This window comes from Palaemon carinicauda, chromosome 35 (assembly GCF_036898095.1).
Source record: "Palaemon carinicauda isolate YSFRI2023 chromosome 35, ASM3689809v2, whole genome shotgun sequence".
NCBI lineage: Eukaryota > Metazoa > Arthropoda > Malacostraca > Decapoda > Palaemonidae > Palaemon > Palaemon carinicauda.
The window spans coordinates 12429128-12457120 of record NC_090759.1 but is presented as its reverse complement, the minus strand read 5'-3'; the positions used below and the strand labels follow the sequence as shown (position 1 = coordinate 12457120).

Below are 27993 nucleotides of genomic sequence, written 5' to 3'. Positions count from 1 at the left end.
ACCTTTCTGGGCAATTCACGGTTCACAACCCGTGTTATTTTATTTTGTTATGGCATTTCATTATCCTTTTAATTACGATACAGTTGTTATGGTACTACGGTATCATGGTACTACGGTATCACAGTTCGTGTTAGGTTGGCATGCCTGCTTGCCTTCGGACACTGCTAGTTTTTTATGTTTCCACATTATTACGTTTTCATAAACGATACATTACATTATATTTACGACTAGTAGTTGCTTTAGTTAGAGTGGGACTCTCGCGAGGCAGTTTGTTTTTATATTTTTATGTCGGCACCTCACCGACTTTGTGTTATGTTGCCCGCGCTGGAAGTTTCGGCTCTCCCTGCCTCTCGCTTGCTTCCTTCTCTTTCTATCTTATTCGCATGCTTTCCTACTCATTATATTTTATACCATATCAATTATATTATATTATATTATATTATATTATATTATATTATATTATTTTGTCTTTCCATTTTGATCATTCATATGTCATGGTTATTCGACCAGGTTGGTACGCCTGGTCTCTCTGTCCACGTGGTAGCCTCCCCCCGCCTACATCCCCACTTCAGGGATGCCTCTCGCTCTTCGAGCCTTAGAGTCACCTGTTTTGTTTCGCGGGTCGAGTCCTCTCGTACCCTCTCACTCTCCCCCCCCCTCCCCGGGGATATCGCCTGGCTCCTTCACAAGCGTTTAAGAGGCTATATGTTATAGTATCCACCGTAGCCGTTTTCTCCCTGCCGCCCCGATTGGCCATCGGTCGGCAGGAGGGATTTCTGCTATGGTTTGGGTTCCATGTCTTATATATAAACATATTATTCCTGGATGCTACCTCTCGGTTCCGCACCCCACGGACCTATTATGGGATCCCTCCCTTCACCCTCCCCGTGTGGTGTTCCGCACTTCACGGACCCCACTCGATGTTAATGATTTTATCTACGAGATCCCCGTTCATAGCTTCCTGACCTAGTTATTTTGTCGAGTTTTGGTTAAGGTTCTGAACCCGTCGGTGAGTCTATGACTCCCGGCAACCCTTCCCCTTAGTCCCGCCTACCCCGGTAGGTTAATACGAGCCCCTGGCTCTCTCAGTTGTCTCTCCGGAGCCAACGTATATCCCTAACCATTTGACGATTAATCTTACATATATATTTTCTTTTACTCGACTGTTCCCCCTCATATGATCATTGTTACGGATTGACTTATTCTGTTATCTATTAAGCTGTTACATATTAAGTGCTTTATCGCCCTTACGGCTTAAGATTAGTTTACCCACTGCTATAGTGGTGTACATTAGCTCCCGGAGCTCCCGGGCTCCTCTAGCTTTATCGCCCATACGGCTTAAGAATAAGTTACCCACTGCTATAACAGTGTAGTTTAAGCTCCCGGAGCCCCCGGGCACCTCTAGCTTTATCGCCCTTACGGCTTAAGAATGTTTTACCCACTGCTATAACAGTGTAGTTTAAGCTCCCGGAGCCCCCGGGCTCCTCTTGCTTACCTACGGGATACTTATGTATCTTTATTTTACAGACGGTACGCTGTGCGATGACAGCCTGTTCGGCGGCCCTTCACCAACCCTGTGGCCATGATGTTTGTCGGTCACATGCTCACTGTGCTATCCTGGTGGATGGATTGGCCGTCTGGCACTCAGACAATTGTGTCGTTTGCTATAAGCTGGCTTCCACGCTCACCTCAGACTCGGTAAGTGAAATTACGGTAAATCTTAGACTTACATTGTCTTAACCTCTGTCATTTTTGGTGACCTTATTTCGCAAGGAGATTCATAAACTTTCTCATTTTATTTCTCTTGTGGAAACCACATACCTTCAGTAATAATCTATTCTCTTTCAGAGCCCCCAGCCGGCTAAGACCTCAGCCCTGGCGACCCTCAAGGTCTGGATCGTAGGGTTCGCCCGCAATGTAAAGGCGAAACAGCCTTACATTCTCTCGGAGGAATGGTGTTCCCTCATCTACCCCAATGCCAAGACATCGGCTGCGGTCCCCAAGGATGTGGCGGACCCCATCATTGAGAAGATAGAGTCCCTGCTCTTAGCCCCGGGCCAGGAGGAGACGAGCGGGACTATCACAGAAGACGTCGCAACCCTCAACTTAGATATAGAACCAATGGCTGTTGATGAACCAGACGTAGGTAGTGAGGTAGGTGAGGCAGGTGGGTCCCGGGCTAAGATTCCTCTCCTTAGCCCGACTTTTTCTACTACTAATTCTGCTCATTCTTCTTTTCAGGGCTTTCCGGTGACCTCCGGGGCTGATTTCAAGCCCCGCCCAGTTACCCCGAAGGTTAAGCCTCACCGTAGGCCTTTGCTCAAGACTCATAAGTCTTCAAAACCCCTGAAGTCGGTTAAGGCTTCATCTTCTAGAGTCCCCAGAGACTCTGCCGCCGCACCTTCGACCTCTCATGGTCCGCTATCCGCGCCAGCCCCCGTTCCCGCCCCGGAGGAACCCTTCGACCCGAAAGCTTTTTCTAAAGAGCTTCTTTCCCAGATCGGGTCCCTAATGTCTCATGCGTTCGGGGCTGCCACAACAGCAGCAATACCCCATCCCCGACGCTTCCAAGCTCCCTCCATTCACCAAAAACAACCCCTGGAAGATGGCTCTGCATTCTCCCTTTACAGATGGCATGCTCATCATCGAGGGTTTTGGCACCCGGCCTGTCGAGGACTATGAGTTCTACCCGCCGGGACTCCAATTCCCCATCCCCGGCTTTGCCCGTCTGTCCGAAGAGGCTCTGATCCGCTTGGATAAAGTCCCTAGGGAGATGGTCATCTATACCAAGGAACAGGCCCAGTCTACCTTGGTCCGGGCATTAAACGAGTGGGATGGTGTGAACACAATGCTCACGCCCCACAAAAGTTCTTATACCATGTTTGTGGTTGATGAACAAACCCCTACTCCATGCGTCACTAAGATCATGGACATTGCTTATCAGTCCGCCAAGGAAGAAAAGCCTCTGCCTCAGCTCCGGGAGACAGACTTGACTTCCCTTCTCTTTCCAGGTGACCACGAGTGCTGGCGTAACGCCCCGGCCACCTTCACGGCAGGCAAACTGAGTGCTGACTGTGCTTCCACACAGTTCAGCGAACGCCTCCCCAAGCTCCCGGAATCACTAATCCGCCTTGAGTTCGAGGCCCGGTGCAGGCTGAGTAGATCTATTAATTCAGCCACTTTAGCCGAGATGACCGCCAACACCTATGAGGAGGAATCCCTCTTCAAAGTTCTTACCAAATCCCTCCTACAGACCTTACTTGTTGATGCTTTCGAGTTTCTAAACGCTAGATTCCGTTGCCGGAGACACGTGTTAGCCGAGGCTACCACCAGGCATGAGCCTAATAGACTCATCAAAGCCCCGGTCTGGGGCCCGGATCTCTTCCCGGAGGACTTGGTAAACTCTGTGCTCAGGCAGCTCGGGTCAACCAGAGCCTCAAAGTTAGATGGGGCCTAGTCCCCAAGCGGAAGTTCGAGCCAGCTGGCGCCTCGACCCGAGGCAGGAAGAGGTTGAGGCCCTTCCATTCTTCCCAGAACAGACAGCCTCTTCAGCTTGCACAACCCCAACCTTCTTCTTCGAAGAGACAACCTCAACATCAGTACGTGTTGGTCCCTCAGGCACAGGTAGCATCGACATCTTATGCTACCTCCCCTGCTTTTAACCCCACCTACGAGTCCCAAGGTTTCTTCCAAGGCTACCAACGTAGAGGCTCTGGCGACAGAGGTGCCTTTCGCAACAGAGGTGGCGGAAAGGGTTCCAACCGAGGTAAGGCATTCCGCGGAGGCAGAGGAGGCAAACCATCCTCAGCCCATTGAAAATCTCCAGGTAGGAGGGAGACTTTACGTCTTTCGAGCCCGTTGGAAGTTCAACAATTGGGCTTCCAGCATAATTTCCAAAGGTCTGGGGTGGAACTGGATAAAAGGGCCCCCTCCACCGACCAGTTTCTATCAACTTCCAACGGAGGAACTAAGAGTGTTTGCAGAAGACCTATTGCAGAAGAACGCAATCCAAAGAGTCCATCGCTTAAAATTTCAAGGTCGCTTGTTCAGCGTGCCAAAGAAAGGCTCAAACAAGCGAAGAGTAATCCTAGACCTGTCCCGTCTGAACTCCTTCATTCGTTGCGACAAGTTCCACATGCTAACCATCTCTCAGGTGCGGACCTTACTTCCCCGTGGGGCCGTCACCACCTCTATAGATCTTACCGATCCTACTATCACGTTCCAATAGCAAGGCACTTTCGTCCTTTCCTAGGCTTCAAACTAGGCAAACAGGCCTATGCGTTCAAAGTGATGCCATTTGGACTCAACATAGCGCCCAGGATCTTCACCAAACTAGCAGAGACGGTAATTCAAGAACTTCGAATCCAGGGGATTCAAATAGTGGCTTATCTGGACGACTGGCTCGTCTGGGCAGACAACGTCAGGAACTGCTTCACGGCAACGGACAAGGTTCTCGCTTTCCTTCGACAGTTAGGGTTTCAGGTCAACCTAGACAAATCCCGCCTGGTCCCGGAGACCAAGTTTCAATGGCTGGGATTACAATGGGACCTACGCTCCCATACGCTATGCCTCCCCAAAGCCAAGAGGACGGAAATAGCAAAGAACACGAAACGGTTTCTCAGGGACAAGTTGTCGTCCAGGAGGAATCAAGAAAGAATTCTAAGCTCCTTACAATTCGCCTCCGTAACAGACATTGTCCTAAAGGCCAAACTAAAGGACATAAACAGAGTATGGCGCTCCAGGGCAAACAAGAGGCGTCGAGACAAAAGAGCTCGACTTCCCCCAATCCTGAGAGAAAGTCTTCAGCCATGGATGAAAGTCAAAAACCTATCGAAGTCAGTCCCCTTGCAATATCCAGCCCCAGGACTCGTCATTCACACAGATGCCTCCTTAACAGGGTGGGGAGGATACTCCCAGCACAAGAAAGTTCAGGGACTATGGTCGACGATATTCCGACAATTTCACATCAATGTCCTAGAGGCCATGGCAGTATTCCTCACTCTAAAATGACTGAAACCAACCAGAAACCTTCATATCCGGCTGGTTCTAGACAGCGCAGTCATAGTCCACTGCATAAACAGAGGAGGCTCCAAATCAGCCCATATAAACCACGTCATGTTAGCAATATTCTCCTTGGCAACATCACACAAGTGGCATCTGTCAGCAGTCCACCTTGCGGGAGTGCGAAATGTAGTGGCGGACGCACTTTCGAGGACAACTCCGCTGGAGTCGGAATGGTCCCTAGACAAACCGTCATTCAAATGGATCTCAGGTCCCGGGTCTCCAGGTGGACTTGCTTGCGATGAAATCCAACCACAAACTACAATGTTACGTGGCCCCCAACATGGACCCTCGGGCTCATGCCACAGACGCAATGTCGTTAGATTGGAACGTTTGGAAGAGGATTTATCTGTTCCCTCCGATAACTCTCCTGTTGAAAGTATTGGACAAACTCAGGTGTTTCAGAGGCCGAGTGGCTCTGGTTGCCCCCAACTGGCCCAAGAGCAGTTGGTTTCCTCTATTACTGGAACTGGGCCTCTGCCCTCGGCAGATTCCCAACCCTATACTAACACAATATGACTCAGCTGTTAAAAAACTCGCAAAGTTTTTAAAGGATTCAAAGGTTGAAAAGATGACGATGAATCTAACTGTGACCTTCTTCAGAACTCTCCTTGAATCAGGCCTAGCAGCCAACACCATCACTACGATCAAATCAGCTTTGAAATAGATCTTCCATATTGGTTTTGATATTGACCTTACGGATTCATACTTCTCGTCCATCCCGAGAGCTTGTGCCAGATTAAAACCATCAACTCGCCCTAGTGCAGTCTCCTGGTTTTTGAATGATGTCCTGAAGCTGGCCTCTGACACTCTTAATAAATCCTGCAATTACATGGCACTGTTAAGGAAGACATTGTTCCTATTGAGCCTAGCCTCTGGCTCCAGAATTTCAGAACTTTCTGCCTTGTCTAGAGACTCAGGTCATATTGAATTCCTCTCTTCGGGAGAAGTCCTTCTCTCCCCTAACAAAGTTTTCCTCGCTAAAAATGAGGACCCTCAGAACAGATGGTCTCCCTGGAAGATTGTTCCACTTCCTCGGGATCCATCCTTGTGTCCAGTTACCATCCTGAAGGCCTACTTAAATAGAAATTCCATTATAAACACAGGGCCCTTATTTGTCAGAGAAAATGGAGGAACCATTACCCTTAAGGGAATCAGGCAACAAATCCTTTATTTCATTAAACAGGCTAATCCTGAATCATTCCCCCATGTCCATGATATTCGAGCTGTTGCTACTTCAGTTAATTTCTTCCACCACATGAAATTTGATGAACTCAAAAAATATACAGGCTGGAAGTCCCCTAAAGTTTTTAAATGCCACTACCTAAAACCTTTGGAAGCTCTAAAATTTGCTACAGTAGCAGCTGGGAATGTGGTTCCTCCTGAAGGTACTGAGTTTTAATCACAACGTCTTGCTCTATCCTCTTTCCCTCCTACCTGCCTTACTTATTGTTACTACCTAGTTTTGGTTTTGTTTTTCTTGACTACACCCTTATGGTGTATTATTTGATAACTCGTTAGGATCTCAATTACTACCAATTGTTTTTATTTTATACCTGTATTTAGTCTTACTCTCCACGAGCTGCTTTTGTTATTTATCATGATGTTATTTATTTGATCTGCATTATCTACCTGTCTTTTTGCCATCCCTAGTATGGGATTTTTTGCCATTTTTATATTTAACCATTCACTAATAATATTGAGAGTACTTACCATCGGGATACCCTGTATATCCTTTTCTGATATTAAAATCACGTTTGGTATTATTTTGTATTTATTACTTCCCTCAGGTATTATGTCAAGTTTGGGTCCTTATTCTCTGGCACTAATTCACTGGGCGGCACAGGTCTGAGCCCAGAAAAGGGATTTTGACGAAGGAAAAATCTATTTCTGGGCGAGAAACCTGTGCCGCCCAGTGAACCCACCCTCACCTCCCTTCTTGGGCCCCAATCTTGGGCTCTATAAGGAGTGACGTCACTGGCGTAGGTTGGACTGTTGATAGTAGACGGTGCTAGGTCTTGAACGGCACCTTGCTGTACAGGGATATTGAGAGGAGATATCTAAATGGTGCGAGGCCTCTGGTTGTGATTAATTATCACGCCCCAGTCAATTATACCGACACCTTATTAGGTGAGCAAGCTGGGTTCAACCTAGCATTCCTAGACTATTTTTTCTCTGGTAAATTCATAGCAAGTTTTTACCTTAGACATGATGTTAAAGGAGCATTTCACTGGGGGGCACAGGTCTCTCGCCCAGAAATAGATTTTTCCTTCGTCAAAATCCCTTTTATATGGAGGTACTTTTCGGACTCTGACCAGAGGCCTGAGGTCGTGTGGTGCAGCACGTGGGCCCCCCACCCTTTTTTTGAAGTGTCCGAAAACAGCATCAAATCCGGAGGGAGGACGAGAAGGTCCACTCCTTTTCGTAGGTTCTCGTCTGTCACCCACCACTGGAGATACGTCAGTTCCGCAGGACCCATGGGGATCTGGATGTCCGGGGAGTCGTATGCTTGATTCCACCGGGACTTGAGTCGCCACTGGAGGGATCTCATTCTGAGGCGACCGTTGGGAACTAGACGAGCCAGCGATGCAAGGTGACGTAACCACGATTGGACTGGAAGTTCTTCTCGTCTGAGAAAAGGCCTTGCGACCTTCCTCAGCCTTGCTATCCTGTCGTCTGATGGGAAGGCTTTGTGGAGATTGGTGTCTATAATCATGCCTAGGTATATCAGCCTTTGAGTGGGAAGCAGTGAGGACTTCTCGAGATTTACCATGATCCCCAGATCTTGGCAAAGTCTCAGAAGTTTGTCTCGGTGTTGAAGAAGGGATGACACCGAGTCTGCTAGGATTAACCAGTCGTCCAGATAACGGAGGAGACAGATGCCAATCCTGTGTGCCCAAGATGATACTAGGGTGAACACTCTGGTGAAGACTTGTGGTGCTGTGGAGAGACCGAAGCACAACACCTTGAACTGGTACTTTCTGTTGTCTAGGCTAAATCTTAAGTACTTCCTTGAAGACGGATGGACTGGGATCTGGAAGTACGCGTCCTTTAGGTCCAGTGTGCACATGAAGTCTTGCGTCTTTCTGCTAGTCTGACTGTATCCGCCGTCTCCATGCTGAACAAAGTTTGTTTGACAAACTTGTTCAGAGCTGAGAGGTCGATGACTGGTCTCCAGCCTCCAGACGCCTTCTTTAAAAGAAAGAGTCGACTGAAGAAGCCTGGAGATTCGTCGAGGACCTCTTGGGGAGCGCTCTCCTTCAAGAGGGTCTGGACTTCTGCTCGAAGGGCTTGCCCCCTTGCCGATCCCATGGCAAGGGAGCTCAATGACACTGGATTCGTCGTCAGGGGCAGTAAAGATGTTATGAACGGGACGCAATATCCTAGACTGATTACGGAGATTGTCCTGGAATCGGCCCCGAGTTGCTTCCACCTGTTTGAGCAACTTTGTAGGCATCCCCCCACTGGTAGACATGCAGGGGGACCGCCTATCCTAGCGTTTGCGGCCTCGGCTGCTCCTTCTAGGATTCTTGCCTCCCCTGGAGGACTTTTTGCCTTTCCTTTCATCGACAGGAAAGGGCTTAGACACCACGGTCTTCGCTGCTGTTGTCGTTCTAGTGATCTTGAATGGACGGGACTGCTGTGGTGCTGGAGGCTTATAGGGCTTGGATGTTAAAGCCCTATGAAGAAGGGAGTCTTGATGAGACTTCCTCCACCTCTCAGCGGCATGTTCCACATCCTTAGGCTCGAACAAGATGGATCCCTCTAGAGAGGAATGTCTGAGCCTATTGATCTCGGTGCGAGGGACCTTCTGATGGAATCTCCCAGCTACTGCATCCCAACGTTTTACAATTGTATTTGCCCACAAGTTCGAGGTCTCATTCTTGGCGACCGAGATCCTTAACCAGGAGAAAGTTGCGAAGTGTGCAATGCAAGCCACGAAGTGGCAATGCAAGCCACTTCATGGCTTGCATTGCACACTTCGCAACTTTCTCCTGGTTAAGGATCTTGGTCGCCGAGAATGAGACCTGCCGGTTGGAGAGTCTCTCAAGAGGGACTCTCCTGGTAAGCTCTTTCAGCGAGTGGTGAAGAGGAAGAGCTAAACAAGGGTCCTTAAGGATCTCGAAGTAACTCCTCTGCTGTACGCAAGGAGGTGGGAGGAGCTTGTTGGTGGCACTGGAACGGTTGGAGGAGGACATCTCGGAGAGCTGTAGAGAGATCTTGTCCCTGGTACTCTTAACCCCTTGGGACCAGGGCAGTGCTGCACTGATCTTGGAGAGTTTTTGAGTACCAAAGACCCGGTCCAAGACCATGTCCTTGCCCTCTCGAGGAGGGATCTCTGGGTCAGAAAACCCGTTGAGAGCCCTCATTAGAGTCAGAACTTGCCAAAACGCATGTTCTGACTCTTGCTGATCTCTTCCTGATGTAGGACTTGCAGCGAAGTCTCCTTCTGTCCCCAAAGGCTCTTCTTGGGGAGAGTCGCGGACGTTCTCCGAGTGACTACCTGGCTCCATCCTAGTCCTAGTAGAGGACTTCGGCAATGCTTTGGAGTCCTTAGATTCCTTCCTGGGAAGGATGTAGGACTCCAACATTGACGAGGATGGCATGTTCCTTTCAATCCCCGCCTGTGAAGACATCTTGGCACGAGGAGAGGTTTTCCTCATTGGTGCGATGGGGGAAAGTCTCTCCTCGCGTGATTCCCCTGGGGACGGGAAATCTTCGTCCGAAAGGGAAGGAGAGACAGTCTGGGGGAAAGAAGGAACCTGCCTCGAAGGTCTGTGTGGAGTCAATTTTGCCCTTGGAGAAGTTAACGCGACTGGAACTCCTCTTTTTCTCTTCAAAGGGGTAGAACCAGCCATGGAACTGTGCTCTAATTCAAAGAAGACAGGCTTGAAAGCCTGTGTTACGGCTCTGATCAGTGCACCGAACCAGGGCTGTTGGCTGACAGCCGCGCTGTCAGACATACCCCTTGGAGGGACAGGAATTGAAGAATCCCTGGGAGGAGTTCTCATCATTGGTGGGTTCTCCTGATATGGCTTTGGGGTCCTGGACCCCTCTAGGTGTTTCCCTTCTCCCACAATGCGCGGTGGTATGCGCTTGCGGGGAGAGGAATGAGGCGATGGCGACCTTACCGTGCGTAGTTCAGCAGTCTCGCGCGCGGGATGATATTGACGCTTGCGCGAGGGAAAATACCGGGACTCGCACGCGGGAGACTGCTGGCGTGACTGCGGGCACGCGGGAGACTGATGGCAAGCAGGAGCGTGTGCGTGAGACTGTTGGTGCACGGGCGCGCGGGGGACTGCTGGTGCGACTGCGGGTGCGCGGGAGACTGATGGCGCACAGGAGGGCGTGTGGGGGACTGTTGGCGCACAGGAGCGCGTGCGGGAGACTGATGGCGCGCGTGCGTGAGACTGTTGGCGCACGCGCGGTCGCACAGGATCAAGACATTGAGTGCGCGGGTGCGCGGGCACGCAGGCGAGAGTTCGCATGTACCTGTACCAGTCGTAGGGCACGCGCGTGCAGGTGAAAGATCCCTAGTGCGCGGGCGCGCAGTTGATGTCTGTGATGCTCGTGGGTGCGCGACAGAATGTGGGGGTGAATCCGTAAAAGAGGCTAAGCGAGTGCGCGCGGGGCACACGCGCGTATCCTCGCGGATACGTGTGGGAGAAGGCTGGCCCGATGGCGAGCGCGGGCGTGATGGCGAGCGCGGGCGCGATGGGGAGCACGGGCGCGATGGTGAGCGCTGGCGCGAAGGCGAGCGCTGGCGCGAAGGCGAGCGCTGGCGCGAAGGCGAGCGCTGGTGCGATGGTATTAGCTGGCGCGTGGGAGAAGTCAGTTTAGTTGACTTCCCAGTAGCGCCCAGTTCAGCAAATCGTTGGTGCGTAGGAGAGTTAACTGCTGGGCGTAAGCGCTGGCGCGAGGGAGAGCACTGGCGCGCGGGATAGCGCTTGCGCTCAGGAGATCATTGGCGAGCAGGAGAGCGCTGGTGCGCAGGAGAGCGCTGGCGCGCAGGAGGTTAACGGAGAGTTGGCATGCAGCTGGGCGTGGGCACGTAGGCTTAGGCTCAGGCAAAGCCTGGCACACAGGGGAACATGGGCACGTATGTGCGTGAGGGCGTGCATAGCGCGTAGTGGAGCTGTGCTCCTGTTGGGACGTATGTGCATGTTGACGCATACGCCCTTGATGCCCTGTGTTAGGGTTTATTGATGGGGCCTGACGAGCTACTAGAGCGCGTTCGTCAGGTTTCGTTGGCGCATAGTGTGCATCTGGGTGGTGCGCCTTAGCGTGCCCAGATGAAACCTTGTTAGGTTTATGCAGGAAAGGTGACGGCAGGTCGGCAGGTTTGTCGATGGAAGGTCGACGTGTCCTTTAAAAGGACGACCTTCCACTGAAGGAGATCACGAACGATCTGAAGAAACGTCCAGGACCAATGCAGGAACAGTGATCGGTGATTGTTGTCGAGGCTCCTCTGCGGGGGACTGCATCGAAGATGTTGAACCGAAGAGGCGCCTCCTCACCGCAGGTGAAGGAAGGCCTCTTTGGCGAAGAGGAAGGCGAGCCTTGCGATGAATGCACTCTCTGGGGGCCGTAGGGTCAGCAAGCTGACCTTCTGCAGTCCTCCGAAGAGGAGTCTCTGTAAAAGAAACACTAGCATGAGAGACTGACGTTGGACTTAGTTTCTCCCTCGTAAGCTGAACAGAGACGGGAGAAACTAAGTCGTCAGCTACCGTAGGGTTTGAAGAGGCAGAGGTGATGGGTGATACCGCATTGGATACTTCTGACACCACAACGTCGACAAGAGACAGAGGATCAACCTCTGTCGGTGACGGCAATTGCTTGACAGCGGCAGCCAATCGGATGTAGTTAAGCAAAACCTCCTAGGAGGGCGAACCCGTAAGCCCCAAGGAGGACCAAAGCTGAAAAAGGGGGTTAGTGATATATCCTCCCTCGGGGGGAGAGGTGGAGCTGCTTCGCTAGGGGAAGCAACGTCATCTCTCGAGCCCCGAGTTTGGTAAACAGTACATCGTTCTACGCTATCACTCGACGGTCTCTCGAAAGAGACCGACCGAGTGGGAGCTTCGGAGGAGGTTTGAGCAACGGAAGAAGAGGCCTTGGGTTTTTCTCCTTTCAAAGAAACCTTCGAAGGAGAAATATCCCGTTTGGACTTCTTCCGTCGTCGCGAAAACCTCTCCCACTAGGAGGTAGACCACTCCCTACACTCACTATACCTGTTGTTGCTATCACACCGTTGGCCCCTACAAGGACAAAGGGCGTGAGGATCGGTCTCGACCGCCAACATGAATGTTCCCCAGGGGCGGTCGGGAAACCCAGGGCAGGTGCGCATAATCGCAGAGGCCAACTTCACAAACAGAACTAGAAAAAGAAAAAGACAAAAGCATTAAATGGCTGCCAAATGATGGCGAGGATGAGAGCAGACACGTCCGACTACCATCTGAGCCGAGAGCAAAGGAGCTCAAGCACAGGTGTGTGAGAGGGGGGGGGGGGTAGCAAGCTACCCTTCCCTACCCCCGCTAACTAGCGGTGTGGGTAGTTAACCCTGGTTAAAAATTAATGGCTCGTCATTTCAGCAACGGCGAAAGTAATACCTCTATTAAATAGCATGGTTTGTATTCCAGTTACAGAACAAACACTATTCGGGGAATAAGTCACCTTCCTTGTAAGATAATTCCTCGAAAGAGAGCTGAACTGTTATACACATTAATTCAGTAATGAAACAAACACACGGCAGTGTTGAGAACCTGCCGACCATCAGCGCAGGGTAGGGCGGCAATGACAACTCCCTTACGGCGGAGGCAGTCGGATATGTTGTCAACAGCAATTAAAGTTACAAGTATCTAACAACATATATTTCCATTTATACATATATAAACTCATATATATGTAAGATAAATGAAAATACACAAGAAAAATAAATAAATAAAACACAGAAAAACAATCAAGGCAAGCCTTTGCGGGAGAGAAGGGCAGCATGTCCGTCCTCTACCGAGCCATAAAGTAAAGTGGTTACTCAGCCGAGAGGTGTGAGTGAGCGGGGTAGCCAGTCTACCCCACCCCCCACCCGCTAACTATCGGATGGGGTAGTTATCCCTCACTAAAATTATCATGGCTCGTCTTTCAGTTGCCCCAAAAGTATACCCTATAAATAGCGGAGGGTTTGTATCTACGCCAGAACAAACACAAGGGTGAGTGATGCTTGGTCACACAGCGAGCAGGCCGGCGTAGAACAGGAGACAAGAACCGAGAAAGCAGGTCAGAAGGTAGGCAAGATGCATAAGAACAGCGCATTGGTAGATCAGGCACAGGGATGTTCCTTTTGGAAAGGCAAACATCCACCAAAGGGGATCGCTCACAACCCACAGAGGAGTCCAAGGACTAACGGCAGCGTCCTCAAGAGAAGGTCCAGGAATAGGCAAAGGTACAAGAATAGGAGAAGGTCAAGGGCCAGAAGACGACTGATGAGAAGGCACCTCTGCGGGGGAAAGGCTACGTAGAAGAGGCTGAGGAGCCGAAAAGGTGCTTTTTCACCAATGGTGAAGGGACACCTCTAAGGCGAAGAGGAGGGGGAACCCTGAGGGAACATTGAAACCAGCTGGGGGTCGGTGGATCAGCAAGCTAACCTTTGGAAGCAGCAGTCCTCAACAGAGGAGTCTCTAAAAGTGAACTCCCGCGAGGAGGAGAAACTCTCGCAGGAGAGATGGTCAACGGACTTTGCTTCCCCCTTGAAGGATGTACAGAAATGGGGGAAGTGCACTCAGCACCAATGGCAAAAGAGTCTGAAGGAGCAGGAGCGGCGGCAGAAATGGCAGTAGACGACGCCTCTGACACCATTATGTCGACACCTCCGAAGTCCACTAGGACTGCAAACTAGCACCACAGATGAGAAGTTGCAGCAAGATATCCTTGAAGGATGGACCTGTTGACATAAAGGATGACCACACCTATACAAAGGGAGAAAGAGACAAGGCCTCACCCGGGGGGATAGGTGGTGCCGCTTCGCTAGGGGAAGCAACACCATCTTTCGAGGACAAGGGTTGACCATCAGTTGAAGGGCCTATGCTCATACTCGACAGTCTCTTGGAAGAGGCCGAACAAGCAGGAGCTTCGAAGGAAGATTGGGAAGCAGAACAAGAAGCCTTGGGTGTTTTTAACCATTGAAGAAACCTTCGAAGGAGAAATATAACGCTTTTGACTTCTTCCGCCGGCGCCCAAACCTTTCCCACAGGCACTACACTTATTATCACTATCACGCCCTTGACCTCTGCTAGCAGGGCAAAAGGTGTGGGGATCGGTGTCCATAGCAAACATGAAGGTACCGCAGGGCCAGCCTTCAAGTCCAGGGCAGGTACGCATGTTCGGCAGAAGCGAACACAAACACACTGAAGAGAAAAAGCAAAAACAAAAAACATTAAATGGCAGTCCAAAATATAACTTGGTAAGGATGAAGACGGCAATGACTATCCGAGCCAAAAGCAAAGTGAGCTAAATCACAGGTGTGTAAGTGGGAGCAGTAGCAGGTTACCCCCCTACCCCGCTAACTAGCGAAATGGGTAGTTAACCCTCGCAAAATTTTAATGGCTCGTCCTTTCAGCTTCAGCGAAGTTATACCCATAATAAATAGCATAGGTTTGTATTCCAGTTATGGAACAAATAACAGATGTTCAGATTTGCGTAGATTGTAGAAAACCATCATCACACCTCAACAGGAGGGTTGGATGAGTAGATGGGCATGCTCTTTGTAATTGAGCTGCAGATTCTCTGCCCCTGCCGAGAGATTGATTAATTGATTGATTGATTTAAGGTTTCCTGGTATCTTGACATTTAAGGTCATTGACACTGATATCATTTATTGTAAATAAAGAATAAAAGAATATTCAATTAAAACCATAAAAGCAAAGATGTCATTTCAAAAGTTAAATAGCTTTCAGAAGGCTGTTTGGGCAAACTCAGACTGAGGGAGAGCATCATTGTCAGAGAGCTGATGAACGAGACCGAGGTCAAGCTAAGAATTGGTCGTATAAGCCTCTATGGAGGAGAATCCCGTGGATGGAGTGTTGAGGTTGTTTGTACAGTCCTGAGGAAATGTGGACCAATTGAGACAGAGAAAGAAAGGAGAAGATTTCTCAAATCTAAGTTGCTATAGCATTAAACGTAGCATGAGCTGAATTAAATCCCCTAGAACAAAAGGGAGGAAAAAGGAATAACCCTGTGAGGTTATGTCTCCCAATGCAGATGTGAAGGGCCGAGAAGATCCATGGAATCGGAACCCGAAACCGTGAAAGTTACCCTACATGTTCTCAAACTTGTGGAGAGAAATAGAAGCAAATAATCCCAAATGATTAAGTTTCTCAAGATTTGTTCTGAACCGCAGGAGAAATGAAGCAGGGGCGAGTGGGTGGAAGACTCCTTTTGTGGCAGCCGCTGTATAGAACTATGTTCTACCTGCCCGGTGGTAGCATATAGGGGAGAGTGCATGTGTAACTAATGAAGATATTATTATTCGATGAAGATGTTGACTTGTAAGGTAACCATATACCAAAAAGTGACCAAAGGAAAGAGGAAGCAGTAGAGGCGACCTTGTCCCTAAGGCATACAGCACATCAGCCCACTAGTAGTGGTAGTAGTAATAATAGTAGTTATGGTGCGGTGTGGAGAATGATAACTATAAATATCTGGAATATTCAGGTATGTAGATAATTTAACTAATCGGCCCTTGCTGAGCCGCTTTTATTAGTTACGGATGGGAAAACTTTTCTACTAAAATACGGATTTTGAGCGAAGCGAAAAATCTATTTTTGGGCTCAAGCCATGTCGTCCTGATGGAAGGTTTCTTAGTAGCTTCATAAGGGTATATTTGACTACAGTGGATATTCCCAGAGAACTAAACTAAAGGTTTCCAGAATTCTAACTTCTGGCGCGAGTACCCTCAAGGTTATCCTTTAGGATATCGCATAATAACAGGGGACGTATTCTTGACACGCCACATAGCTATCTGCACCCCACATAGCGTTTACGCTTCGAGGGGGGAACAAGTGGCAAGACATAGGAGGAGCCGTTACAAAGTTCTCCTCCTCCGTTAATGATATGGGCACTCGGATGACATCATATTCGTCGCCATCTTGCTGACGTCATCTCTGCCCGCCAACTCCATTCCTTTTAGCGTTAAGACCAGCCCCCCATGATACAGTAAGATCAGGAGGGGGCGTGCCAAGGCCTTATAGAGAACAAAGGGCGGGTCCATCAGGACGACATGGCTATCTCACCCAAAAATAGATTTTTCGTGTCGCTCAAAAATGACAAATTCGTAAGTAATTTGTATTTTTCCTAACTATACAAACCTTAGCTATTTAATATGGGTAATTACTTTCGGCATAGCTGAAATGACGAGCCATTGGAATTTTAACGAGGGTTTACTAACCCACCGCTAGTTAGCGGGGGGTAGGGAGGGTAGCTTGCTACCCACCCCCACCCCCTCACACACACCTGTGCTTGAGCTCACTTTGCTTGGAGGTAGGACTTCACGGGGGATAGGGCTGGCGGGCAAGTTTGATTAAATAGCTAAGGTTTGTATATTTAGGAAAAATACAAATTACCTACGAATTTGTCATTTGTTCCGTAACTGAAATACAAACCCCGCTATTTAATATGGGTGTCTCACCCCTTATGAAGGGTGGTAAGTCCCAGCCAGTACTGGCTTTTGGATTTGCCCGGGGACTCAGTATCTGAGTGTGTCAGCACTCAACAATAACGAGTCCCTGCACCTCACTAGAACCTTGCTGCGCAAGGGCTGCGGCCTACGTAAGCTGTGTGTGAAGGTCTGAAGTGTGACTCGTCCTAGGAAGTTGACCTGCAGACCTTTAGATGGAATCTTTAGGCTAGGACTCTCCCAATACCACCTCGTCAGGGTATGGGTACGTGACAGTATTAGCTTAATACTAGGAACACAAGGAAACATGGTTTACCTGCAGTGGTTCGAGGTCAGCTTTGCAGAGAACCTAGGATGCTGCTTTCCCCAAGAGAGGGGAGGATGAAGAAAAGAATAAGGGCCAGACAAACCTTTTCATTCATGCAGACTAAGACCGGGTAACAATGCCCTCAACCTTCTGCTACTTGTCCATTAAGGAGCCTGAGGTTTAAACCAGCTGTTGTGCAGCCACCACAGGGGCGATAGAGAATGTATCGAGCCTCCTGTGGGTCATGTCTTGCAGGTAGTGGGCTGTGAAGGTCGTCTGACGCTTCCACACCCCTGCTTGTAGAACCTGCGTCACTGAAAAGTTCTTCTTGAAGGCCAGAGACGTAGCTACGCCCCTGACATCATGTGCTCTAGGGCGACGTGACGGAGGAGGGTCAGGATTCAGGGACAGATGGATTACCCTACGAATCCATGCTGAGATAGTATTCTTGGTAACTCTCCTCTTTGTTCTCCCAGTGCTCACAAATAATGCCTGCACTTGGGACGAACTGCAGCCGTTCTTTTGAGATATAGCCTCAGACTCCTTACTGGGCACAGTAGGAGATGGTCTGGGTCATCTGTTACAGAACGAAGACTCGAAATCTGGAAAGAGTCGAATCGAGGGTCCGGCAATCCCGGATTCTGAGTCTTAGCAACAAACTCAGGGACGAATCTGAACGTTACTTCCCCCATCCCCTTGAATGGGCGACGTCATACGAGAGACCATGAAGTTCACTGACTCGCTTGGCCGAGGCCAAAGCTAGTAGGAACACCGGCTTCCAAGTTAGGTGGAGATCTGAAGCCTGGCATAATGGTTCATAGGGAGGTCTCTTAAGAGACCTGAGAACTTGAACCACGTTCCATGGAGGAGGTCTCACTTCCAACTGAGGGCAGGTAAGTTCATAACTCCGTATGAGTAGGGAAAGTTCCAGCGAAGAAAAAACGTCCACTCCTTTGAGCCTGAAGGCTAGACCTAAGGCTGGGCAATAGCCTTTCACTGCCAAGACTGAAAGGCGCATTTCTTCTCGCAAATACAAGAAGAACTCCGCTATTGCTGGAATAGTGGCATCGAGTGGAGAGATACCCCTTCCACGACACCAACCACAGAAAACTCTCCACTTTGCCTGGTAGACCCCTGCGGATGACCTTCACAGGTGTCTAGACATCCTGTTCGCAACTTGTTGTGAAAATCCTCTCTCCGCGAGGAGATGCTGGATAGTCTCCAAGCGTGAAGTTGAAGCGAAGCTACGGCTTTGTGAAAGATGTTGGCGTGTGGTTGTTTGAGTAGCTCGTGTCGTTGAGGGAGTTCTCTCGGAAGTTCCGTTAGGAATTGCAAAAGGCCTGGAAACCATTACGCGTGATGCCATAGCGGAGCTATAAGGGTCATCGAGAGATTGACCAATATTCTGGTCTTGTTGAGTACCCTCCTCATCAGACAGAACGGGGGAAAGGCGTATATGTCAATGTTGTCCCACCGGTGTTGGAAGGCATCTTGCTAGAGTGCCTTGGGATCCAGGACTGGGGAGCAGTACAGCGGAAGCTTGAATTTCAGCGCTGTAGCGAACAGATCCACAGTCGGGGAACCCCACAAAGTCATGACTTTGTTGGCTACTAGATGATCCAAAGACCACTCGGTACTCACTATCTGAGACGCTCTGCTCAGACTGTCGGCGAGCAGATTCCTCTTGCCTGGAATGAAGCGAGCCGATAGCGGAATCGAGTGGACTTCGATCTATCTCAGTATCTCTACTGCGAGACGGGATAGCTGCTCTGAAAAGGTACCTCCTTGCTTGTTAATGTAAGCCACTACTGTGGTGTTGTCACTCATCACCACCACAGAGTAACCCGCCAGGTAATGTTGTAACTGTTGAAGGGCCAGGAATATGGCCTTCATTTCTAGCAGATTTATATGGAGGCACTTTTCTGATTCTGACCACAGGCCTGAGGTCCTGTGGTGCAGAGCGTGGGCCCCCCACCCTTTCTTTGAGGCGTCCGAAAACAGCATCAAATCCGAGGGGGAGGACGAGAAGATCCACTCCCCTTCATACTTTCTCGTCTGTCACCCACCACTGAAGGTCCGTCCGTTCCGCAGGACCCATAGGGATCATGACGTCCGGGGAATCACGACCTTGATTCCACCGGGACTTGAGTCGCCATTAGAGAGATCTCATTCTGAGGCGACCGTTGGGAACTAGACGGGCCAAGGATGAGAGGTGACCGAGGAGACGTAACCACGATTGGGCTGGGAGCTCTTCTCGTCTGAGGAAAGGACTCGCGACCCTCCTCAGCCTTGCTATCCTGTTGTCTGAGGGGAAGGCTTTGTGGAAATTGGTGTCTATGATCATGCCTAGATATACCGGTCTTTGAGTAGGACGCAGAGAAGACTTCTCGAGATTTACCATGATCCCCAGATCTTGGCAAAGTCCCAGAAGTTTGTCTCGGTGTCGAAGAAGGGCTGACTCCGAGTCTGCTAGGATCAGCCAGTCGTCCAGATAACGGAGGAGACGGATGCCGATCCTGTGTGCCCACGACGATATTAGGGTGAACACTCTGGTGAAAACCTGTGGTGCTGTGGAGAGACCGAAACACAGAACCTTGAACTGGTAGATCTTGCTGTCTAAGCTGAATCTTAAGTACTTCCTTGAAGACGGATGGACTGGGATCTGGAAGTACGCGTCCTTCAGGTCCAGTGTACACATGAAGTCTTGCGGTCTCACTGCAAGTCTGACCGTGTCTGCCGTCTCCATGCTGAACGGGGTCTGCTTGACAAACCTGTTCAGAGCTGAGAGGTCGATGACTGGTCTCCAGCCTCCAGACGCCTTCCTTACAAGAAAGAGTCGACTGAAGAAGCCTGGGGACCCGTCGACGACCTCTTGGAGAGCGTCCTTCTTCAATATGGTCTCGACTTCTGCCCGAAGGGCTTGCCCCCTTGTCGATCCCATGGCAAGGGAGCTCAACAACACTGGATTCATTGTCAGGGGAGGTAGAGATGTTGTGAACGGGACGCGATATCCTTGACTGATTACGAAAATCATCCAGGAATCGGCCCCGGGTTGCTGCCACCTGTTTGCGCAACTTTGTAGGCATCCCCCCACTGATGGACATGCAGGGAGACTACCAATCCTAGCGTTTGCGGCCTCGGCCACTACCTCTAGGATTCTTTCCTCCCCTGGAGGACTTTTTGCCTTTCTTGTCCTTGACAGGAAATGGCTTAGACACCGTTGTCTTCGCTGTAGCTGCCGGTTTCGTGGTCTTGGTAGGACGTGGTTGCTGGGTTGCTGGAGGTTTATAGGGCTTCGATGTTAATGCTCTATGTAGGAGAGAGTCCTGGTTGGACTTCCTCCACCTCTCAGCTACCTGCTCCACGTCCTTAGGCTCGAACAAATTCTTCCCCAAGATGGAAGAATGTCTGAGCCTGCTGATCTCGGGACTGGGGACCTTATGGTGGAATCTCTCAGACACTGCATCTCGACGTTTCAAGATGGTATTAGCCCACAAGTTTGAGACTTGGTGGGCTAGAAACTCGACGGTACGAGTGCCTGAGAGTAAAAAGGTCTCCATGGCCTTCCTGGTACTCTCTTTGGATAAATCCTCAGATCGTAACAGGATGCCTAGAGACCCTAGCCAGATGTCCAGCCACGAAGTTGCCTGGATGGCACACTTCGCCACCTTCTCCCGGCTAAGGATCTCTGTCGCCGAGAACGATACTTGCAGGTTGGAGAATCTCTCTAGAGGGACTCCCCTGGTAAGCTCTTCCAAAGAGTGGTGTAAGGGAAGAGTTAAACAAGTCTCCTCCATGATGTCAAAGTACCTCCTCTGATGGACACGAGGAGGCGGGAGGAATTTGTTACCGGCGCTGGATCGGCTGGAGGAGGCAAGCTCGGAGAGCTGGCCTTCGACCTTGTCTCTGGCACTCTTAACCCCTTGAGACTAGGGCAAAGCCGCGCTGGCCTTTGAGGGTTTTTGAGTACCAAAGACTCGGTCCAAGACCGTGTCCTTGCCCTCACGAGGAGGAAACTCTGGATCTGCGAACCCATTGAGATTCCTCATAAGGGTCAGAACCTGCCAGAACGCATGCTCTGATTCCTGTAGCTCTCCTCCTGAATGGCTAGCAGTGAAGTCTAAGGCCCCAAAGGCTCTTCTTGGGGGGACTCGTGGACGTTCTCCGAGGGCTTGGCTGGCTCTGGTCTAATCCTTGAGGATGACTTCGGTAAAGTTTTGGAGTCCTTCGACTCCCTCCTGGGAGGAATGCAGGACTCCAACAGTGATGGTGGGAGGCTCTTCTCCAACCCTACCCGAGAAGACTTCCCTGCGCGAGGTGGGGTTTCCCTCATTGGTGCGATGGGGGAACGCCTCACCTCACGTGACTCCCCTGAGGACGGGTAATCTTCGTCCGAAGGGGAGGGAGTGAAATTCTGGGGGGGTGAGTAGGCCTTCCTCAAAGACTTCCAAGGAGTCAGCTTCGCCCTTGGAGAAGTTACCACGTCAGATACTCCTCTCTTCCTCTTCAGGGGAGTCGAAGCTGCCACTGATTTGTGGCCCAGCTCAGAGAGAACAGGCTTAAAAGCCTGCATGACCGCTCTGGCTAGGGACCCAAACCAGGGCTGCTGACTGACAGCTGCACTGTCAGACACTCCCTTTGGAGGGAAGAGGATCGTTCGATCCCTAGGAGGAGTTACCAAAGGAGGGTCTGCCTGAAAAGAAGAAGAAGGAGAAAAGTCCCTGGACCTACCTGGAATCCTCCCTCCCTCCGGCGAGCGAGCTGTTCTGCGCTTGCGGGGGGGGAACGCGATGATCATGACCTGCCGCGCGGCGTCCTGCAGCCTCGCTCGTGGGATCGCGCTGGGGATCGCGCTGGGGGTCGCGCTGGTGCTCGCGCGATGGGATTTGGCCTGGGACACGCGCGAGAGATTATTCGTGTGAGCGGGCGTGCGAGGGCGATGGCGAGGGTGTGCGTGGGCGCGCGGGCGAGTGATGGCGCGCAGGCGAGAGCGCGCGCAGGCGAGAGCGCGCGCAGGCGAGAGCGCGCGCAGGCGAGCGATGGCGCGCAGGGGCACGGGCCAGAGATTGCAGAGGGCGCGCATAAGGCTGGATGAGCGCTCGCGCGCGAAGGCGATTGTTCGCCCGCGTGGGCGCGCAGGATCTCGAAGAGCCCGTGAGGGCGATAACGTTGGGCGTGCGCGCGCAGGAGAAATATCCCTTGTGCGCGAGAGCGCATGAGAGCGCACATCTGGTTGTATAGGTGGGCGCGCATCGGCGACTACGCGCGATGGTGCGCAGGTGAAGGATGGCGAGCAGGCGGGGTCCGATGGCGCGTTGGAGAGCGCTGGCGAGCAGGGGAAGAGGTTATCTTCCCCTCTGCGCCCAGATCAAAAGATCGTGGGCGCGCAGGAGATCGTTGGCGCGCAGGCGAGCGGTGGCGTGCAGGAGAGCGCTGGCGCATAGGCGAGCGCTAGCGCGCAGGAGAACAGGGGCACGCATGGCGCGCATCAGGATGAGGGCGCGTAGTAGCACGCTGGCGAACAGGTGAGCCTTGGCGCACAGGTGAGCGTTGGCACGCAAGTGAGCGCTGGCGCACAGATGAGCTCTGACGCGCTATAACAGGATCTTCAGCAGGCGAGCGCTTGCTCACAGTTGCGCGCTCGCGCGCAGGTGAACATTGGCGTGTAAGGGACTTAGACACAATTTTGTGTGAAAGTCCCTTGTGCCCCGAAGGGACTGTTGCCCGTTTAACAACGGGGTGAGTAGGTGCCCGCAGCGCGTCAGCGGCCAGGGACGGCGACGGCAGGTCAGCAGGTCTGGCGGGTGGAAGGTCGGCGTGTCCTTTGCAAGGACGACCTTCCACCGATGGAGATCGCGAACAACCTGCGGAGAGGTCCAGGGATGTAGCTGGTAGAGTCAGCGAACGACGGCGAGGTTCCTCTGCGGCAAACTGCGGAGATGATGAACCGAAGAGGCGCCTCCTAACACCCTTGTGAGGTGAAGGAAGGCCTCTACGGCGAAGAGGAAGGCGGGCTTTACACCTTATACGCCCTCTGGGGGCCGTGGGGTCAGCAGGCTGACCATCAGCAGTCCTCCGAAGAGGAGTCTCTGTGAGTGAACTCCCCCGAGGGAGAGAATCACCGGCAGGAGAGACCGTTGGACTTAGTTCCTCCCTCGAAAGATGTTCGGAAGGGGGAACTAAACCTTCAGCTACATCAGCAGCGGAGGTTTGATACAACTCATCAAAAGCCTCTGCCACAACAACGTCGACGATAGACAGAGGATCAACCTCTGCTAAAGTCTGCGATTGTTTGACAGCTGCCCCCAACCTGATCGTGTCAAACAAGGTTTCCTTGGAGGGCGAACCCTCAAGCCCCAAGGAACCCCAAAGCTGCAACAAATCATTATTAGTAACATTTACATTTAAATCCTCCCCCGGGGGAGGAGGAGGAGTTGCCTCGCTATGGGAGGCAGCTCCCTCTCCCAAACCCTGAGATTGGTCAACAGAACTACGGCCTACGATACCACTCGACAGTTTCTCGGAAGAAACCGATCGAGTGGGAGCTTCGGAGGAGGTTTGGGCCACAGAAGAAGAGCCCTTGGGATTTTCTCCTTTCAAAGAAACCTTCGAAGGAGAAATATCCCACCTGGACTTCTTCTTCCGGCCTGGGAAAACCTCTCCCACTGGAAGGTAGACCACTCCCTACACTCACCACACACATTATTCTTATCACACCGTTGGCCCCTACAGTAAGGACACAAGGTGTGGGGGTCCATTTCGACTGCCGACATATACGTACCACAAGGGCGGTCAGGTAAACCAGGACACTTACGCATCGCAGGGGCCAACTTCACATACCCTCTGTCAAAGGAAAAGCAAACAAAAGATTAGCAATGGCTGTCAAAGAAGGCGAGGGTGACAGCGGACACGAACGACTACCACCCGAGCCGAGAGCAAAGTGAGCTCAAGCACAGGTGTGTGTGAGGGGGGGGGTTAGCAAGCTACCCTCCCCACCCCCCGCTAACTAGCGATGAGGTAGTAAACCCTCGTTAAAATTCTAATGGCTCGTCATTTAATCTACGCCGAAAATAATTACCCATATTAAATAGCGTGGTTTGTATTTCAGTTACGGAACAATCCATTTTTTGGGCTCAGGCCATGTCGTCCTGATGGAAGTGTACCAGAGCATTAATGCATCGTGGATTTTTCCCCTCAGTAGTCCCTTCGATTTCTAGATAATATTCCTTTGGTCTTATGACCTAAGAGACCTATGACATTACCGGTATATGTCATTTCAGCTGAGCATGTGCTATGTTACTGCTTCCTGCCCCCCTTCAGGAAAGAGTCCCATTGGACTCTGGAAAGTCTCAAAGTTGCATGGTAAATGGAACCCAACCGGCACCGAGAAGGACCTGCCGGTCTCAGAGAAAGGTGATAGATAGAGTAGGTCTCACGTATTGGAGCAAGTTATACCAAGACAGATAGGTTTGTTTAAGCGTAAGAGCGATAGAATTTTATTGTTCAAGTACATCATGCAGAGTAGAGGGTATAATAATACTCACAAACAGATTTCATTATAATGTTAGGGTGAAATAAGACGCACAAAAACCCGTAAATCTATTTATTAACAATAAATAAGAATTAGCGTACATAAATTATAATGTAAAGCTGTAATAAAAGATGCAAATAAATTACTTAAACTTAAAACATAGACAGAAATGAAAAGGAAACTTGCCACCCACACATGTTGATTCCATAGGAATCATAATGTCTTTCTGAAAATGTCTTTATATACACTTCATGTCATAAACACATGGCACAAGTTTTTAGTCTATGTAACATCACCTCAGTATAGTAAAACAGTCCGTAGTGTCACCATGGTAACACAAATTACACTATGTTGCGCACTAGTGTCAACACAGTCACCCTTAGTTAGAGTCCCATATAACTCACTGTTCTTCGCAGCACTAAGCTGCTGGGTTTAGCACACTACCTGCCGCTACCACAAAGTGTTGCACCTCTTGCACTTGCTTCACATAATGTTTAAAGAACACTCTGGATGACTTCCATCCTGTAAACGAGCGAAGGCTCTCGAATCCATTGATTGGAAGAAATTCAAGGAAGAGGCGACTTTCCTAGGGTCGTGACCTACGGGTGTACTGTCAGGATCCGCTCTGCGAATGAAGTAGGTGATCTTCGCCCTTAGTTGTTTAAGTGACAAGTCAGAACCCAATGTTTCTCCTTTAAAGAGCTGTCCTCCACCGAAGTCTGAAGTTCTGCGAAGATAGACCTTTAGGCTCTCCACTGGACACAGTGAGATATCTTCCTTCAGAGGGCAGATTCACCAGGGACCCCATCTCTTAGTGGGTAGCTCGTTCTTGGCGAGAAACGTTAGGTCAGGAAAGAGGGTGAGTTCGCCTGTTTCCGCAAACTGAATCTGGCCTTCTTCCCTTGATAATGCCACAGGTCTGAGTCTAGCACATGCCTTTGGCAATTCGTTGAAGATTTTGCTGGACAGGTCTATCTGGAAGGCGTATAGTAAGGGTCTTGACAGGGCCGATTTACACGTGGATATCGTGTTAGCCGCTAAGCCTTGTCCATGAAGGTGAATGAAAAATGACAAGCAGAAATCCATCGATATTTCCGTAGGATTCCTAGCCTTGACAAAGGCCACCCATTTTTTCCTAGATGACTCATATTGCCTTCTGGAAGATTTCATTTTATATTCCTCCAAGAAGTCTAAACTTTCCTTCGAGATCCCAAACCTCTTCTTGACGGCAAGGGAGAGAAAATCCTGAGATGAAGGACTCGGGTTTTCTGTAATGAAGCGAAGACAGTTGACTTCTGAACTTGTTGAGACAGAACTGGGTCCAGCAGGGGAATTAGCTTCGGTTGTAATTCCAGGATTAATGGGAACCAGTTGCTCCAGGGCCACTTGGGAGCCACTAGGGCCGCTATTCCTTGAAAGGATCTCACCTTGGTGAGTACTTTTAGCAGAAGGTTGCACGGAGGGAAAGGGTAAATCTTGGTCCATCTGTTCCAGTCCAGGGACATGGCGTCCAGCGCTTCCGCTCGAGGGTCCTCGTATGGGGCCACGTAGCGAGGAAGTTTCTTGTTGTCGCTCGTTGCGAAGAGGTCGATCTACAGTTCCGGGACTTGATGAGAGATGAATGAGAATGAGTCAGCATCTTCAATGTAAGAAAGACTGCCATGGCCTCCAAGATGTTGATGTGAAACGTCTTGAATAGAGGAGACCACGTTCCTTGAATTCGACGTTGATGGGAGTGACCCCCCCATCCTTCTAGCGATGCGTCCGTATGAATGATGACCGAGGGCGGAGGTAGTTGCAGAGGTACCGACCTCCTGAACTTCTTGGCCTCCGACCATGGCTTGAAGAGTGATTGTAGCCGAGACAGTAGTGGTCTTTTGAGATCTATTCGAGCTTTTGATGCGTATCTTCTCCAGACTCCCGATGCATCTTTTAGCTGTGCTCTTAGCACTAGGTCTGTCACTGAAGCGAACTGGAGGGAGCCGAGCACCCGTTCCTGTTGTCGTCTTGAAATCCGCTTGGATCTGAGAAGTCTCTTGACAGACCTCGCTATTTCCCTCTTCTTCTTTAGTGGAATGGAAAGACGGTGTGACTGGAGGTCCCAATGTATGCCTAGCCATTGGAACTTTTGAGCTGGAGATAGTCGAGACTTTTTGGTGTTTATCTTGATACCTAGATGTTCCAGGAATTGGAACACCTTCTCGGAAGCTTGCAGGCATTCCTTTTCTGATGCTGCCCACACCAGCCGATCGTCCAGGTAAGCCATCACCTGGACGCCTTGTAAGCGTAGTTGTTGAACCATTGTCTCTGCGAGCTTCGAGAAGATCCTTGGGGCTATGTTTAGCCCGAAGGGCATGGCTCTGAATACGTACTGTCTTCTTTGAAGCCTGAATCCTAGGTAGGAGGAGGTCTGGCGATTCCTTGGAATGTGCCAGTAGGCGTCCGCCATGTCTATCGAGACTGTGTATGCCTTTCGGAGCAATAGGGCTCGTATGTGCTGAACGGTCAGCATCTTGAACTTGTTTTCAATGAACTTGTTGAGAGGGGACAAGTCCAGAATGATTCTGATATTGTCAGAGTCTTTATTGGGAACACAGAAAAGTCTTTCTTGGAACCTGATGGACTTTGCCCTCTTGATCACCTTTTTGTTCAAGAGTTTTTGGACGTATTCTTCCAGAACGGGGGTGGAGTGTTGGAAGAATCGGGGTGAAAGTTGGTGGTGATGTTCTCCAGCTCCAGCCTAGTCCATTCTTGATGATGCTGTGAGCCCAGGGATCGAAGGTCCAACGATCCCTGAAGAGACGGAGTCTTCCTCCCACCAGAAGCATCTTATTGCTTCTGGTTTCCGTAGGGCTTGCCTCCTTGACCGCTTGCTCCCCTGCCTCCTGTCCCTCTGGAGGGACGTCTAGAGGAGTCTCTCCCGGAGCCTCTACCTTTGGCACTAAAGGTAGGAGTCTGCCTCTCATAGGCAGGCGTGAAGGCTGGTGACTGAGTCACCACCGGCTGGGGTACCAGTTGGAAGGTTTGTTGGGGCTGCACCACCAACTGGTGAGCTGCGGCCGCGGGAAGCTGATGTTTTGCCCGTCGAGGCTGCGGCCTTGGTCTCTTGGACTTCTTCTTCGGTTAGGGGCCTTCATCCGGAGAAGACTTCCTCTTCGATGACATGCCCCACTTTTGGAGAAGGTTCCTGTTCTCCGTGGCGGCCTTGTCGACGATCTCCTTGACCAAGTTGTTGGGGAAGAGATCCTTTCCCCAAATGTTGGAGGCAATAAGCTTCCTCGGTTCGTGTTTAATCGTTGCCGATGCAAACACGAACTCCCTGCAGGCCCTCCGTGCTCTGACGAAGCTATAGAAGTCCTTCGTCAGAGTTGCCAAATGGGTCTTAGTGGGGACCATGAATACACCTCGGTTCCTATTTTCCCCAGCCAT

General features: G+C 50.6%; 1 protein-coding gene across 1 annotated transcript in view; it reads right to left on the bottom strand.

Moving 5' to 3' along the window:
- Window positions 1–27993, bottom strand: part of LOC137627623 (acyl-coenzyme A synthetase ACSM3, mitochondrial-like) — a 247538-nt gene that overhangs the window by 178096 nt on the left and 41449 nt on the right. The window lies entirely within an intron of this gene.